We start from the raw sequence: 17,859 nt of genomic DNA, 5'->3' as shown, positions 1-17,859 counted from the left end.
CCCTGTATTCTCCCCCGCTATCTTGGCCCGCCTTCGTCCCTAGCGGCAGTACTGCCCTGTAGCTCCTTCACTTTTTCCCCTACCGTGTCCAGAATCGAAAAATCACCTACCCCGATGGACTTACGTGCAGGTGTATCCCAGCCCCCAAAACCATCCCCCCAGACCGACCACCATTGCCCTTTACCTCTTCCTTGCGATCCTAACGGCCGTGAAACTTTCCTGGCCCCTCGGCCACGTACCGGCCCTTGCCGCGCTTCTTGCTGTTCTCCAACAGCAGCCCGATCCTGCAAGATAGAAACTGACAGAGGGGTTGCACCGCTCCTGCGTCCTCTCCCCCACCCTCTCACGCTGCTCACCTCTACCTCCCGTATCTCCCCATCTTCCCATCATCCAAGTCCTCCAATACGTCTTCTTCGCCCACATCCAACCTGGTTTCAACACCACCACTCGTCATCATATAGTTGGGTAGAACCTCATCTAATCCCTCATGGCGCACACCAACTTTGTGGAAAGCGTGATCCTGCGGAGTAGAGAAGGCCACCGAAGACCCCTCTAGCGCTTCAGACCAACGTGCTGGGGCCCTGTTGCGCCCCGTTGGCATCACCTTCTTTCTGCCAACCTCAAGTGTTGGCATCGTTTTTCTTCGGCAATCGTGGCCGTGTGCGCCACTGTCACCCATCGCGCTGCCTGAACCTCTGGCCGCACCAGCCTCCTGCCCTTTACTACTCGACACCCAAACCTAGCTGCCCTTGCCAGCATCCTGTGGCATGGTCCCTGTGTTCACTACACTCTCTGCTGGTCTCTTTAGCTGTCGGCCGTATGGTGCAGACACCTCTCGCTCCATACATAATTGGGCCCAACTGTCCTCCGTCTCTGCCACTATGCGGCGTTGTTCCCGTATCCTGGCCTCCAGGTCCCAAGCCTCACCCACGTCCAGCCTACCTAGCCTGGGGCCACTCTGCCCCTGCCCCGTAAGGGGCTCTGGCGCTGCACCCCCACCCGCCTTCCTGGTCTGAACCCTGATTGCCTTGCCTTTTCCCACTCCACCCCCCTGCCTGGGGCCCTTACCCTTCTTCTTGCTAGCCGCGGTGGCGTCTGTTATGCTGGACCCTTCTCTATTGAGGGACAGGTCCATTGGAAGCATCTCTGCGCTGGGGCCCGGCAGCTCCTGTACAACTACGTCCTCCAGTGGGGCAATTTCCCCCGCTGGCTGTTCCATCTGAGCCTCAGTCCCCCCATCCTGCTGTTCGGGTGCTGCCCCCTCCTCCAATATTTCTGTTTCGCCAGGGGGGGCATCACCTTCTCCTGTTTGGCTGGTGGGGGAGGATGTCCCACGTGCCCGCCCCACCGCCACTTTTTTGGGCTTTTTAGCCCGCTCCGGAGATGAACAAGCGGCTACCACTGCCGCAACCCGGCCAGCCGCGCTGCGCGTCGGCCGCACCATCCCAACCCAGGCCTGGTCGAAAACCCCAGGCCTAAGAAGGTCAGATCGGCCGGCTTCGCCTAGGACGCGAAGCGCGGCCTTTACCGCTTCCGCGTCATGGCTGGTTGCCATGGCGCTGAAGCGGACAATACACTTGTGCCCCCAATAGACTTAAAAAGCTGCTTCGCGCCGGCCCGTGGGCTGGGAAGAAACGCACAAGAAATCTGGGGATCGGCGCGTTAATGGCACAAAAAGCGCCGCCGCTTGTGTCCCAAAAATTATTATTATTACCGGCGAGCACTGAGTCCGATGCTCGCCGGCTTGCTCACTTTGTCATAAAAGTCTGCCGCGGGCCGGTGTGAGCCTGGCCCCCGCAAGTGCGCAACGGCAGTAAGCGCGTTCCGCTAATAACACGCCGTTGCCTGTGCATATACATTTTTTTTCTCTGTACCGCTGTGTGGTGCGCAAGGCTCGGCGGCTTGATGTCAATGAAGGGAGGCTCCCCCGCAGCCCACCTAACCTGCACTTGCCTGTCACTGCCCCCGGGACGACCAAACCAACCGCGCGATGGGTACCCGCGGAAAGAGGCCGGTCCCTCCCCCACACCCCCTTTTATCCCCACCGCTAGAGCCCACCCCCACCTACCTCTCCACCAATCCCGTCCCGCACCGTCACTTCCCCCCCCGAAAGAGCCCGCGGAGAGACTAGAGCGGGTCTCTCCCTCTCCGCGGGCCCCTCCATAAAAATAACAACAGATTTTTCTCAGCAGGGAGAGAGGGGCGGGTCAAACCGACTTAAAATAGCAACTGGTTGGACATGGAGGGGAAAGACAGAAACTGGCATGGAGTTCGAGGAGGAACACATGAGTACAGCGGACGTGGCAAACGGGGGGCAGGAAGAAAAAAAGAGGATAACCGACGCCAAACCCAAGGAGCCAGCGATGGAAGAAAGAAGGGCTGGCACCAACATCGTGAGGCTATAAGAGGGGGAACGAGAGATACACGCCAGCACCCGGGAGCAGGACGAGGCAGGCGAAGGCTGGTTCAATGCAGAGGCACAGACGCCGCCGGAGATATTGCTACAACCCTGCACATCCCAGGAGTTCTGTGTCTAGTGCGGTGAGTGCACGGGGCAGAGTGGGGGAGCCTCTATGAGGGGAGGGTAATGCCTGCACAGATTGGGTACAACACGAGGCACACGCATGGAAATTAACCGCGTCCTTACCAAGAACATCCCTCTCCAATGATCTCACTGAAATGGTTGCACTTGAGGGCCATTTATCACTGTATTGTTTGGTCAGTTCGTTTTTTACAATTATTGGTATATACTTACCAGAAGAGGTTCCCTCTCAACCGGGTCCAGGTTCTCATGACACCTTTGTAGGAGAAAGTAAATACAGATAAGTCAAGCATTTCACATCACAGGTGATGGGAATTAGTGTAGTGAGGGAGGAAAACAGTATACTTACCGCACTGTCCATTTTTGTTCTCCCGGAAGACTCTGGGGGCTATCCTTCATCTTGCAACATGTGGGGAAGAAAGTTAAGAATGTACATTTTTACGCCTGTCAAGATGTGGGAGGAAAACATCACTCTCACCCTTCTCTCATGAGGACTATGTTTACAATTGAATACCCTTATTCTGATTGATCCAATTTGTTTTTGGAGTGCATAAATAAATTAATAAACTAACATCATTCATCGAAATACCAAGCCTCCAAATTAATAAACGAACATCATTCATCGAAATACCAAGCCTCCAATGTCATATTTCCACCTTCCCTTCCCACAGTGCCCTTGTTTGCTTTTTTTTGTTTTTCTTTAAAAACAAGAGTAGCAAATCATCATCATTTAATGATTGTTTATGTGCAAGAAGGGACACCAGATCAGGAGGGGATTCCTTCACAGGCACAATCATTAATGGCATTTTGCTCTTCCTATGTGTGCTGCAGAATGCAACACACATAGGAAAAGCAAAAACAAGGAGAAATAGAAGTATTTATTCTCCTTGTGCAAGGCTAACGCCACACTTGGGGTGGCGTTAGTTTTTGGCGCTCTCTCAAGTTTTCTAATCCTCGTAAATCTATGGCAGCGTCAAAATGCAATGGGTGTTGCAGTGGAATGCTGACAGCAACACCCATTACATACCCTTTTCACACAAAGTGATGCTATAAAGGGGCTGTATTTCCAAAGTGGTGATAAGCCAAAAAAGGGGCTTAACGCCGCTTTGTAAATATGGGGATGGGCATTGCGCCACCGGAACATTGGTAAAAGTGTGACGTTCCCTTGGCAAAAGGGCCTCATAAATGAGACACAAGGTGTGTTACTTTTGTGAGGTTTGCGCAAAGTATGCACATTATAAATTTCAGATCCTATGTTTAACAGATATGAACTCAGTATATCAGTACATGAGATTTGGGCACAATGTTTGCGTATGGAACCGTTTTCTGTATTATTTGTGTATGTAGCCTACATATGTATCATTGTACATAAACTTGAGGGTGAAGTCATTGTTTCTGTCGCTGTGTTTTGGGAACAGCCCTACTAAGATATGAGCTCATGGTCATTGAAACGTTGGATATAATATTATGATAAATTGGCACTTTTTATTTGCATTTACACCTAAGTGGGTTTCTTCGTGCTAGCGGAAGGGCAGGCAGCGTGCACCGAGGAGGTTAGAAAGCAGCGCGTTCACTATAGGAGAGTTAGTGAGATATCTTTGTGATCTCAGTGATTCATGCTGTTATGCCTGTAGGAAATGTCTTTATATGTCTTGTGTTAACCAAGGCATTTTTATTCACCCGTTGTACTGCTGTTGTGTCACTAACATTTTTATTCTGCCCTCTACTGCAAGAGGCAATTACTCAGCCCACTGAAGTCATTGGCTCACTTCACTCTGAGCGACAGCATTGTTTTGTATCGCAAGAAGCGCACCTACACATAAAGTAGTTCCTCGACGTGTCAGGGCGTAACATGACAAGACGCTCTTTGAGAAGCTTTTTTATTGAATGGATTTTTTTTTTTTTTTACATCGGTGGGAGGACGCAGTTCCCCAAACAATGAAGTTTTGTAAAAGCAATGACGTGAAAAAACCATGGGCAGGAAACCAACACCCTGATTATTGCCTTTGTCAATGCCTGTTTAATTGAGACAGTGACAAAAAAGAAATTCGAAATGCTGAAAAAACACTAAAGGCTAGATAAAATCGTTCAACATGGGTAACTCTCCAACCACCTTTTTGAGGACCTTTGCTAATTTGCAGAATTTATGAATTTTCCCCCAAAACCCTGCCCCAGTCCCTTTTGTCCCCTCACTAGTCACAGGCTCTAGGATTTCACTGTGAAGAGAGAGCAGAACGATCAACAGGTCTCATGTCACGAGGGTTCATTCATCCAGATGTATTTTTGAGGCCCACAGTACTCCTCTTTCTACAAGGAAAGGTCTGAGGCCCAGATGTATCAAAAGTTTCCTTGTAAAAAGAGGTCACAATTGCACCATGGCTTTTTATGACAAGGCTTGGATTTTGCGACGTGACTTATGTGTTATTAAATCACATTATAAAGTTTCCAGTTGAAGGTGTGGTAGAATGACCCCTCTAATGAATATTAATTAGGCTGCTCGCTGTTCGCATCACCTTGTGATTGGCTATAAACCCAGGGATCGTGACTTGCAAGGAGCAGAATTCCGCCATTTGTACTCCCAAAACCGTAACTTTTTATTAAAAGGAACACGTGCAGCTTTCAAAAATAATAATAATAAATTCAAGTTTAGGAAAACTTTGGGGAGCGCAGGCAAAGGTCACCCTGGGATTTTGTGAATTGTAGGGTTTGCGATTGCAAAATGGATTTGTGTTTCTGGCCCATTGAATGAAGGGGATATATTCACAAGAAAGTAGCACATCAGTTCTGATGCGCTACTTTTCTTGCATCGTCCTGCGCCTCCCTAATGTCACCATAGTAGCGCTGTATTTACTATACAGCGCACCATGGCGCATTTTTGCACAATAGCCTCATAATTTATGATGCTATTGTGGTGCTTTGATGGGTTAGCGCCAGAAATTATGGCAGTAGTCACTCAGGGAGGTTATTATGGGAGCGTCACTTTAACGCTTGCCCTGAGCAGGCATTAAAAATGATAGAAAAAATGGCGCAGTGAAATCTTGTACATTTCACTGAGCCATTTTTTTGGGCCTTCCTGTGTGGGAACGCCCCCCTACATACATTATACCTGGTACAGATATAACATGGGGAAAGGGGTTACAAAGTGGCGCAATTTGTAAATCTGGCGCAGGGTGGGGGCCTCCTTAATGCCATCTGAGCATTAAAAAATGGCGCTAGGGCAGCACAAGGAGGTGGAAGGGGCTTGTAAATATGCCCCTAAGCATGTTATTAGGTAAAAAGACAGAGCTGTCTGAAGGGTGCCGTCATGATAGCCAGTCGGCAGCCATACAGTGTCCTTTTTATTAAACAAGAGTACACATTATATCATAAAGATTTTCTTAAAACCCACCCACTGCCATTGTTGGCATAAAAAAACGTAGTTGTAAAAAAAAAAACTCCAAAGAATTCAAACTAGCTGTTCTGCAAAATTAAGATGCATTCTTTGTCTTCAACTGAATTTCATCATTCTAAGAAAATGCTGGTAGTGGGTGTCTCTCTTTAAAGGACCTCCGCAACATATTTAATGTCAAACAAAATGTTCACATTGACAGAGAAATAACAGGATTTCGTGCCAGGATAGTGTGGGGGGGTTCTTGTAAGAGACCATTTCAGTCATAGTGCAGTGTTTATACAGAAAGCCTGTGTTAAACTGCCCTTCCAGAGAATGATTGTTTAATATGTCTTTTACCATGAGCTGCCATCATCAAGAATAAGAACATTCTAATGGAGACGTCTGACCGCTGATGCCTCACCTTTTGAATACTTTCCCAGGTGTCACACTGGATCCAGAATTTTGTTCACCAGTGCCCCTGTGCCTTGGCAGGTGGTGCCAACTGCTCTGTGTCAACGTTGTTGTGTGCCAGAAGTGACATATGAAGAGATATATTAATGCACCATGAATGCGTGCTGACATTAGTTTCTTTTTTTTTGCTCCAAAATACGCGGATCCAGAGCTACCCTGCATCTCAAGACTTTAAATTGGCAAAATTCTTCCCTTGGCCAGGGAATTATGTTACCTTCAAAGTCTACAAGTTTTAAACCCAGTAGAGAATGTCACAAACAAATGGCTGTGATTGACCTGGTTGTGGTTTGCCTGTGGTGTCTAGGTCTGGATCACGGCTCTAAGGTCTTCAGTGATTGTCTTTGATGCATCCCAAGGCTATTCAAGATCGGGAAGCTAACTTGTTTCTGGGGAAGCACCGCAAGACCCCGTCCAGGATCGGTTGAGGTCTAAAGGTAGATCTAGCTCCCAAGGTCTCCCCCGTCACCAGTCTTCTTCATTCTCCAAGTCCTCAAAGAAGTCCAAAAAGAAGCGCAAGAAGTCCAAGCATGACTCAGCCCTGTACCGCCGACTCCAGTCACCCGAGAAGGCGAAAGGTTGTCATTGTGCTTCAAGGTCTCGCTCCTGAATCCTGGTCCTGCAGCAGTCAGAATTTCCAGGCCTGTCAGTAATACCAAAGAAAAACAAATAAATTCCACAGTGCTATACAGCACCTTTTTGGAATGTTACTGTATCCCCTTGGTGCACCTTCATGCCCCTTGGACCATGAGGATTCTCATCTGAGACTGACTTTGGTACTGGCTCCCTCTCCAATGCCACCACCCACTGCAGAATGTGCTCCACCAGTGCCGATGCCGGCCAACCCATTGTTCGGTACAATGCTGAGTCGGCTCATCCCTGACCTCGCTCACGGCCACACACTTTTCTTTCTGTGCCTCAATCCTTTTAACATGCTTCTGACTGGGGCACAGTGCCTCTACCTCCCAGCAGGGTTCAGGTTCTCCATGAACTTTCTGCACAGGCTAAGAAAAAGAAGGCTATGATTCTGGAGAGAAGATTGCCCAACCGTACTCTGAGGAAAACTGGTATGAGGATATCCAGGATGCCAGTGGTTTGCATCCCTCTATGACTGCTGACCTAGTTTCCCATTCAGGACCTGCCACAGAAAAAAGTGCTTCTTTCGCTATGGTTATGCAAGGGGTGATGGAGGTCCTTGATCTCCATCTTCCCACTTAAAAGGTTAAAACTGATAAAGGTGTTGCAGCCTAACCATTTGAGTTCTCTGTCTCTGCTTCCATTTAATGAGGATCTCACAGATACTCTCTTGGGTGCTTGGCCAAACCGTGCTTAAGCTCAAATGTGCATTTCCAGATTGTCGAGCACCATGCTCCAGGCGACCCTGCTTTACACACTCAGCAGCCCACTCCTGAAAGTCTTGTGGTGCAGGCTTGGCCAGCAGTGTGAACCCCAACTATGTTTCCACTAGCTCCCTCAACACAGAATCGAAGAGAATGGGGATTTCTCCTCTACAAGTTTGGTTCTCTGTTCTATGAATAACAGGCACCTTTTAGGCCATTATTCTCACCCCTTAAGGGAAAATATACCCCGATTGTTGCCCATTGTTCTAGAAGAAGCTTGGGGTATCCTTTCTCAAAATGGCTGTGATGAAGCAAAGTTCACATCTTCTGTTGGATGAATACCACCGACTCCATCATTCGAGCTACTGGCACTAGTGTGGCCATTTTCAGACATGCATGGATACATTCAGTTTGCTTTTCAGGAGACATTTTGGCCAGTCTTATGGACATGCCATTTGATGGTTACCGCCTGTTTAAAGATAAGGACAAAGTTCTGAAGTGCTTCAAAAATAGCAGGGTCACAGTGCACTTTCTGCAACCTCACACCAGCCACACCTGCAATTTTGCCATGCCTGGAGCTTTGGTAGGTTCTCACAATACTGCCAGAGGCCCTCATCAGTACAACAGTCTCCAAAGCTTTTTGTGTCCGCAGCCATGGTATCCGTAGGAGAGGGTAATTGGGACATTTCCGCACACCCATCTGCCATCCCGCCAAGTCTCTTTAATATTCCCTTGTCATACAGCCACCCTGCCAGAGTCAGAATCCAAAATATTCTGTCAGATTGACAGTTGATCACTTCGGACAGATGGGTCTTGCAAATTGTTCAGTGGGATTAAACTTTACTATTTCTCAGAACCCCGCCGCACTTTCCAATATCCCAAAAATGGCTGACAGAAGTCAGGGTATGAGTCTTCTTCTACCTCAACAACTGGCTGTCGGATGCTGGCTCACCCCAGGTAGTTGTCTCCTACCTCCAGAAAATGGGGAACCTAACATCGTAGGGGTTCACTTTCAATATGCTGAAGTCACACCTGACTCCGTCTCAGACATTACCCATCATCGGACCTGTTCTGGACACGGTCCAATTTCACACCCATCCCCCAGGAAAGAGAGGTCATGATATCTGGGTTAAGATCCTAATGTTTCAACCTCTGTCCTGGATCTCAGTGAGAATGGCTCTGAGGCTGCTGGGACTGAAGACCTCCTGCATCCTGCTTGCCAAGCATGCCAGATGGCATATGCATGCTCAGCAGTGGCATTTGAAGTTCCAGTGGTCACAGCACTTGGGGGAATCTTTTCAATTTGGTACAGATTTCAGAGGAGATTGTAAAACATCTGCAGTGGTGGCTGCCGGACCGTGATTCGGTCAGTAGCAGACCCCACCCCCTGCACCATACAAAGCAGACAGTGGTGACCGAGGCATAGCTTCTGGGTAGAGGAGGCCATCTGAGAAAGGTGGAGATCAGAGGCATCTGTGCTCAGACAGAGGTCCAGCTCCTTATCAGTTTCTGGAACTGAGAGCCAACTGTTCGTCACTGAAAGCCTCCCTGCCCTCCATTAAAAGAAAGCTAGTGCTCGTGCTCATGGACAACACCACTGCCATGTGGTACTACAACAAATAGGGAGGGGCAGGGTCTTGGACCCTATGCTGGGAGGCTTTGCATCTCTGGACTTGGCTAGAAGGCCAAGGGATTTTTCTGGGGACACAGCGCATGGCAGGTTTCTTGAACACCAGTGCAGATGAATTAAGCCATCAATGCCTTGCGGATCATGTATGGCAATTACATCTGGAGGTGGTGCAGGGTCTTTTCTGTGAATAGAGAGAACTCTGGCTCAATCTCTTCACCACTGATGAGTTTCCAAGGCATCTCTCCCTCTGAGATGAGTTCTGCATAGAGTGGAACTCGAGACTCCTGTATGCCTTTTCACGGATACCTCTCCTGCCCTGAGTTCTGAAGAAGATCAGGATTGACCAGGCTCAAGCCATTCACTCATTTGAGCACAGAGAGTATGTTATCCTGAATTCCTGTGCACAAGCATCTTTCTACCAATCAGGCTGCCCCTTCAGGAGGATCTCTTGTCAAAGCAGCAGGGCAGGGTCCTGCATCTGGGCCTGCGCAACATCCACTTCCATGCTGGGACACTGACCTGTGACAGGTGAATGCTTTCAATCTCACTCAAGAAGTGGTTGATATCATCTTGGCTGATAGGCATTTCTCCACCAAATCTGGATATTCATGCCGTTGAGTGAAGTTTGTGGGCTGGTGTGATTCTAAACAAATTGACCTACTCAATGCCAAGCTGTCCACATTTTACTGTTTGTATAGTCCAAAGCCTAGCAAGGCCTTGCTCTGAGTATTGTTAAAGAGAACTTGTCAATTATTTTGCCCATTTTACAGCTACAGGACCAGCCTTCATTATTTGAATCTGTTGTTGTTATGCAATCCCTTAAAGGATTAAAACATATGTTTCCTCCCATTCCATTCGTTATGCCTCAGAAGGGCTTAAATTTGGTCCTCATATTCCTCATGTGTACGCCTTTTGACCTCTTCCACAGCTGTCCTCTCAAGCGCCTTACCCTTAAGATATGTTTCCTTGTTGGTATAACATCAATGTGACGGGTCAGCATTCTACAAGCACTTTCTTTTAACCCACCGCATATCATGTTCTACCCGGACAAGCTAGTCCTCCGTACACAAGCTTCTTCTCTTACGACGGTGGTGACTCCATTTCACGTTGGTCAGACCATCACCCTTCCGGCATTGTTAGCTTAACCTCACCCCTCCAAGGAGGAAGAAAAGCTTCACCAATAAGATCTGAAAAGAGCCCTCAGTTTCTATATTGACCGTATCAGGGACCACCGGCTGGATATTCAGCTCTTTATCAGGTTCACAGGGGCAAAGAAAGGAAAAGCGGTACAGAAAAAGACCATCATGAACTGGATCATGCTCTGCATCAAGATATGCTGTGCACTGGCCAAAAAGCAGTCAGCACTGGCCAGTAGGGTGCTTCTCCTAGACAGTTGTTAAGCTGCTGCATGGGTGTCACTCCATATGTTCGGGAGGCACTGTTGTCTAGCCAGCTAGGCCCACCAAGAAGGGCCTTTTGCCCTCTCGATATAATAGGACTTTCTGGTTTTTGCCAGTTTACGGACCCACCGCCTGGGAGGTATTGCTTGGGAAGCTTTTCAGAAGGCGAGGAATCTGCAATTAGATGTCTCTATTAGAAGAGTAATTATTTACCTTTGGTAATGCTCTTTCTGGTAGAGACTCTGTCTAACTGCAAATTCCTCACCGGCTTCCTCACTTTCCCATTATGTGAACTGGTCTTTTCACATAAAAGATCTTAATCTAGGAATCTGCACACTGGTTATGACCAATCTGTTTGGCTCCGGTCTGCAGATGCAGAACTGTTAAGAAAGCAACTGTTAGAGTATATGGGTTACACCTATAACAGCCTACGCAAATCATATTTGGAGTGGAATGACATTGACGCAGAGCCACCAGCACTACCAACCGGCACACACGGGTACTGCTGAAAAAAATTACGGATCCAGCTGAGGCCTGGGGAAGTATTTAAAAGGTGAGGAATCTATAGTTAGATAGAATCTCTATCAGAAAGAGCAGTAACAAAGGTACATAACATATTCTTCTGGAGCGCCTCCTGTTGTTGATTAATAGCAATCCATGACTGAATGAAAATAATATTTTTATCTACTAATCTGGAAGGCCCCTTCAAAAGCTAGATAAAGACTCTGTACCAAGATGGTGGGGGAGGCCTGCTGCATGAGACTCTTGAAGCCATGTTATTCTGTTCAAACTGTGCTCATTGAGCAAAGAATACATTGTGGCACACCAGCTCTTGCTCTGCCTGCCAATCGGGAGGTCACGCTTCTTTCTAGGGCAGTATCCTTGTTGTACTTCCTGAACACCGTGTTGCATAGCTTTCAGTCCGAACATCCTTACGGCCCGGCAGTGCTCCAGGTTGTATGCGAGTACGTCAATAGCCTCTATAGCTGTATCTTTCGGTAGCAAATTATATGCTGGGAGAGTGTGGCACTCTGAGAGCTGATGATGGAAATAATTAAATCTGGTCGCCCTTGAACTACCGTGTGTTTCGGGGAAAATTGCACAGTTTTTGTGCCTCAAGTTGTAAATGCGTGGTATGTAATCTCATTGTAAAGTATATAAATGCCCAATTGATGTACAGCATTTCTATCCAGCTAGGTTGTGGCTGTATAAATACCATTAAATACATTTTTAAGCACATGCCTCATAATCAAATAAAGACTAGAATGATAGCAGTGTTCCAAAGTAGGACAGCAGTGGAGGACTCTTAGGAGCATGCTGCAATAATAATGTTAGCACCATGATGTACTGGACGAAGAACAGCAGAGCCCAATATTAGAACTGAACGACTATTTGCAAGGGCCTCTTGCAGCCATTTTTTAATATCTCTATACAAGGCTGGTGTTGAAAGAGAAGAAGGACTGTAATCCAAGGGCGGCGAGGAAGTTTATCAATAACCTAAGGGTGACTCCATTAAGTACACTTTTGAACTCCATGACTCGGGCTGCTGCCGTCAGCGCTCTGTCCGCCCGAGGTCTGTATGTAAATTCACCACTTGGCTTTCCGAGCCTGTAATTCCTTGGCTGCATTTTTTTCTGATTTCCTGACAGCTGAAGAAATGGATTCTTGCAAACACCACCAAGCCCTTCATTTGTCTGTCACTAGCGCTGCTGCTAATCCACTCTGTGGTGAGATGTCGGACATGGCGCAGGGTGGGGGCACGTAGTCGCTGTTGGTCTGAGTAAACCTTGAAATGAGCAGATGTTCCTATATACGGCATCACTGACGATTCTGCACGCTGTCTTTTCTTGCCGTCGTCTTCCTCAGTGGGGGTCCTTTGTGCCCCTCAACCCTCATCCCAATTGTTTTGGGATCATACACGAACTCTTCCACTGAACTGTACTCAGTGCATCTTCACTCACAAGCTCACACAAATCAAGGGTGTGCACAGCTGGGGTTGCCACCTACTGAGGATTTGTAGAGGACTTGGCCACATGTCAGTCCCTTTAGTCAACTCCTACAGTGCATGTCTGAAGACTGTGCACATGGGATGTTGGCCACTAGCGTTGGGGTTGTGCACCAAGCCCACTAAAGCTTTGAACAGAATTGATTGACTGCCTGCAACAGGTTGGGTGCAGGGCTTGCCAGAGGTCAGGCTGTGCTACTAACCCCTGCAGCGCACAGCCTTTGGCTCTGTTCAACAGCAATTAGCGCTCACACAGCAGGTAACGTGTAAGGCCTTGTAGCAGGGCAGGCTGGTGCCCAAATCCTTCAGAGGGCAGCCAAAAGCTTCGAGTAGTGGTGGTTGGCCACACCAGTCACCAGGCAATTGGGATGCAGGGAGCTGTTGCTTGTGGTATATGATCAAACAAATCTAAAATAATGAATAAAAAAACACAAAGGTTAAAGTGACATTATGGTTAGCCTTTTTTTATTGAAACTTTTTTCACTTTAAAATAAATTCATTAAAAAATGACAAATAAAAATGCACTTATGATTGCAAAAAAACAATGAAATTCACAAGTTATGGTTAGGTCCGCAATCTATAACTCGCATAATAATCACGAAAGCCATAACTTGCATACCAAACCAGTGCTTCTGACCCCACAATAATTACACTAATAAGTAACAACACCAAGAGCCACAATTTAGTTAAGTAACCATAACCTCCCAAACCTATTAATATTATTGTATTCATAGGAATCTCTTCAATAGTACTAGGGAAATGTGATATGTAATCACATCTGTCCCAGCAAGGATGGAGTCATCAGCAGTGCATTTTAGTAGTGCTGTGTTTGTCTTAATAAGTTAGCCCCATAGTCTCAAGCTTCTACATTTCCAAGCAGCCTCTTGTGTGTTGTTTTCGTTACCATTAAAAGCAGTACCCTTACACTCATTTGTCCCTGCAGGGAAACGTCCTGAACAACTCATTAGGAACAACGCAGACGTTTCCCACGCAAGCGCAACCATGCTTGCCGGAACAACGCATGGCTTTTTATCTGACTTAACCTTGCATGTGCTGAACTACGCATATGCGTGGTTAATTTAGAAAAAAAGGCAGAGTAGAGCGGGAGAGGACGCGATAAGGTAAGTGGGGTTGAGGGTAGTTTTTAGGGATGGGTTGGATAAAGGGCTTGGGGTGGGGGTTTGGGCTATTTTTTTTAAGGGTGGGGGTCAGGGTAATTTTGTTTTTAGGGCAAGTTGGGAACTCTGGGTAGTTTTGTTTTTATGCGCGTGGGTGGGAGGGTCAGGGTAGTTTTGTTTTTAGGGGGGGTGGGGATTGTTTTGTTTTTAGGGTGGGTCGGTTGTTGTTAGGGTGGGTGGGGGTTGGGGAAAGTTATAGGGCTCAGGGTGGGTGGAGGGTGTTGGGGTAGTTTTGTTTTTAGGGGCAGGGTGGGGGAGTCGGGGGAGTTTTGTTTTTAGGGGTCGGTGAGGGGGGGCAGGGTAGTTTTGCTTTTAGGGCAGGGGTTGGGGGTGGGTTAGTTTTGTTTTTAAGGTGGTTGGGGGGACGGTTCTTTTTAGGGTAGGTGGGGGGTCGAGGAAGGTTTTAGGGCTCGTGGTTAGTGGGGAGTGTCAGGGTAGTTTTGTTTCTAGGGGAGGGATTGTGGTGTCGTGGTAGTTTTGTTTTTAGGGGCGGGGGTTGGGGTAGTTTTGATTTCAGGGGTGGTTTGGGGTTGGATGTTTATAGGGCAGGTGGGAGGGGTCTTGAAAGGTTTAGAGCTCAGGGTGGGTGGAGGTTGTAGGGGTATGTTCAGTTTTTCGGGGCGGGGTGGGTTAGGGTAGTTTTGTTTTTGGGGTGGGGTGGGGAGATCGGGGTAGTTTTGTTTTAAGGGGCGGGGTGGGGGGGTCAGGGTAGTTTTGTTTTTACAGCTGGTGGGGGGGTCGGACTTATTTTGTTTTTAGGGCAGGTGGGGGAGTCAGGGAAGTTTTGTTTTTAGGGGCAGGGGTGGGGGGGTCATGCTAGTTTTGTTTTTAGGGAGGGTGGGGGTTGGGTAGTTTAAATATTAGGGTTGGGGTACTTTTGGGTCTTAGGGTAGGTGGGGGGCTGGCACGACAGAACCATGCATGCCGTTCCCACACATGACTTTACTAGGCATGTTTTTAAAATGAAAAATCGTTGTAAAGGCATGCGTACAAACAACGCGGTCATTATTCCAACCGCGTTGTTAAGGCATGCGTGGTTCTCGGATGCGTTGTTCCATCATACATTTGTCTCTGCAGGCCCAAAAATGTGGCCACACACAGATATGGAGTTCCATTAGTATATACATGTACGTGCCCAATTTTCCTACCCAGGCTACTAAAAATCAGACAGCTACAAAAGCGCTTATGTGTACAGAAGTCTTTCTTCCTATCTGTAAGGAAAAGTCTAGCATCATCTACATAAAGTGAGATTGCATGTGTTTTATCTGACATGGGGGATTCTTCAATCTCATCCACACTTCTCTTCCCGATTGCTATTTAGAAACATATATTAAATTAAATGTAAGATTCAACTAATTACATCATTCAAAAATCCGAATAATTTCTTTACTGATCAGATTCAAATGAAACAAAAAAAACGTAGCTAACCACTGGGGGATATGAATACTGCACACCACACTTGTAAATCTTTTTAAATCAGCCTAAGGAGAGAGACGGACATTACTCGCACAAGAGCAGTATCTAATTATTAACTACGGCAAAGCAATTGTATCTTTATTTTATGCAACTCTATAATACATATTCATCTAAATAAACTGTACATGTATTGGCACATACATTTCTAAATGTTCTCCCGTTATATCTCAAACGCAGATACATCAGCTGAAAGACTTTGGAGAAAAAATACCACCAAAGAAGACAAAGCCACATGAAAAGACTGTAAGAAAGTTATGAGATTATTCATGCAAAAGTAACAACAACCAGTAAGTTTGAAAACTATGTATTTGTATTCTTATAAAAGCAAACTAAACTGTTTCATCTCCTAAACATTAATGTTCAACTTTTTACCTTTTTGTACTATTTTTGGTTTATCACTTTTTTTTTAGATTTCGAATTTTGGAGGGTCATTTGTACATGTTTCATACACAATACAAATAGTACAATAATCTAAAGACAATATAAATTGTAATACAATACAGATGTAATAGAAGTACTTATAGAACTGATGCTGCAGAAGTCCAAGCTTCACTTATAATGAAAAAAATGAAAAATGGACTTCCAAAAAATAAAATAAAATAAAATGAGCCAAAAAAAATCTATTTCTAAATCAAGAAGACCCTTCTAAACCTGAAAACTAATACTACAAGGAAAAAAACAAAACCGAAGAAAAAGGCAAAAAAAGTTGCAAATTAAAAAAACTCCAATGCATTTTTCTTGAAACAAGATCATGTAAATATGGAATGATGTACTTTCAAACTGAAGCTCTTCTGCGCCTGCTTCCAACACATTTTTGAAAGTGCGTAAAGTGATGTGGTGGGGTCTTACTCTTTTGAATTCAGTCTCAAAAACTTGTGGGAAAGAATTAAAATATTTACAACACTCTGTCTTAGTTTCCTTAAGGGAGCCCCACAATCATCATACATTAAGGGTTGTCTGATTTGCTGTTCGAACTCCATGGCCATAATCATTGCAAAAAGTACATAAATTGGTAGGGGTAAACGGATAACTGATCCAAATCCAGTTAAACAAACAATGGGTATATTTAATAAATTGGGTGGTTTGATATTTACTATTTTTACTTCAGTCCTACAAACTTGGTGGAAGTGCATACATTGGGAAGGGGAAATTTACTGTTTTAGCTCCAGTCCCAAAAACATTGGGAAAGTGCTTTAAGTAGAAGGGTGTTATTTACTATTCCAGTCTAATGAAAATTTTGGTGGGGTGCTAGATTTAGTAATATTACTCCTGTTCAACCAAAAACAATTTCAAATGTAAATATTTAAAGCATCAAAATGCTCTAACCCTAATTACCCCTAAACATATTTTACCCCTATATTTCAAACAAACACCACAATAATAAAGACTACCAGACATAATTTTTTAGATTTTACAAGAAATTTACTACAAGCATACTACCCACCCCAACCCTAAATATACTATGTTGCCCTAGAAAAACTAACAACATATATTAAAAAAATAAACTCCAATGCCTGTGAACCTCAGTAGGTACAACCTAGATAGATACTGTTAAAACGTAAAATGTATTTAAATAATGATAATAATGATCTATGAATATGAAAACGTAAATGTACTCTGAAATAAAAAAACAACACTCATTAAGAAACCATATAATCCACAACAACATTAATTACATTTGAGGACCCTCAAATTAACAAAAAATCTTAATAAGTAAAACAGTGCCCACCAAATCCTGCAAACATCACGCAACCCATAAAGATCAATAAAATAACCTATACAATTATAGATTTTAAAAATCGATCCTCTGAACCCCCAAATATAAAATATACACACCAAATAAAATATACAGCATATATAAAATACACAAAAACAATTCCCTAATACAACCCGTAACTGCGTTATTTATATAAAAACCAAACACCATTAATATATGAATCCCACCATTCACATTATCACCCATTATATAATAAAATAAAGTATTATAAACTAAAAATAATTAAACTCCCATAAAATATTAAATAATTTCAAATTAAAATACTATCCACATAAACCCCAAACAACCCTCATTCTGCAAAAATTAAGGGAATAATTTATTTCTCCCCCAAAAAATGCAAGAACACAAAAATAAATACATTTTAAGTGAAAACCTTTAATACTTCTACATGTTGTGAGATGAATGCAAACTATATTAAACACCACTGTATTTTTGCAAGGAATATTCTTAACCATGATGTTATTGGCAAAGAGCAAAAAATATTGTACTTCTTAATGATATTTTGTGACCTACGATAATACACATAGAAGATTTCCACTGAGGGTAGACTGATTGACTAGTCTGGCTTGGACAGATTACTTATGTTGTCGATGTTCTCCCATCCTCAGTATACTACAAATAGGCACTTAGAGCCTGATTACGACCTTGGCGGAGGGGATTACTCCGTCACAAA

At 45.1% G+C, this 17,859-nt stretch overlaps 1 protein-coding gene across 11 annotated transcripts in view; it reads left to right on the top strand.

The window, feature by feature from the left end:
• Nucleotides 1-17,859, top strand: part of NRXN2 (neurexin 2) — a 1,698,261-nt gene that overhangs the window by 108,684 nt on the left and 1,571,718 nt on the right. For all 11 annotated transcript variants that reach the window (XM_069207993.1, XM_069207988.1, XM_069207998.1 and 8 more), the window contains exon 2: nucleotides 15,587-15,696. The gene's annotated coding sequence lies outside the window, so the exon portion shown is untranslated. The remainder of the gene's footprint in view (nucleotides 1-15,586; nucleotides 15,697-17,859) is intronic.

The sequence above is a fragment of the Pleurodeles waltl genome, chromosome 9 (assembly GCF_031143425.1).
Source record: "Pleurodeles waltl isolate 20211129_DDA chromosome 9, aPleWal1.hap1.20221129, whole genome shotgun sequence".
Classification (NCBI taxonomy): domain Eukaryota; kingdom Metazoa; phylum Chordata; class Amphibia; order Caudata; family Salamandridae; genus Pleurodeles; species Pleurodeles waltl.
This window is presented reverse-complemented; position numbering and strand designations above follow the sequence as displayed.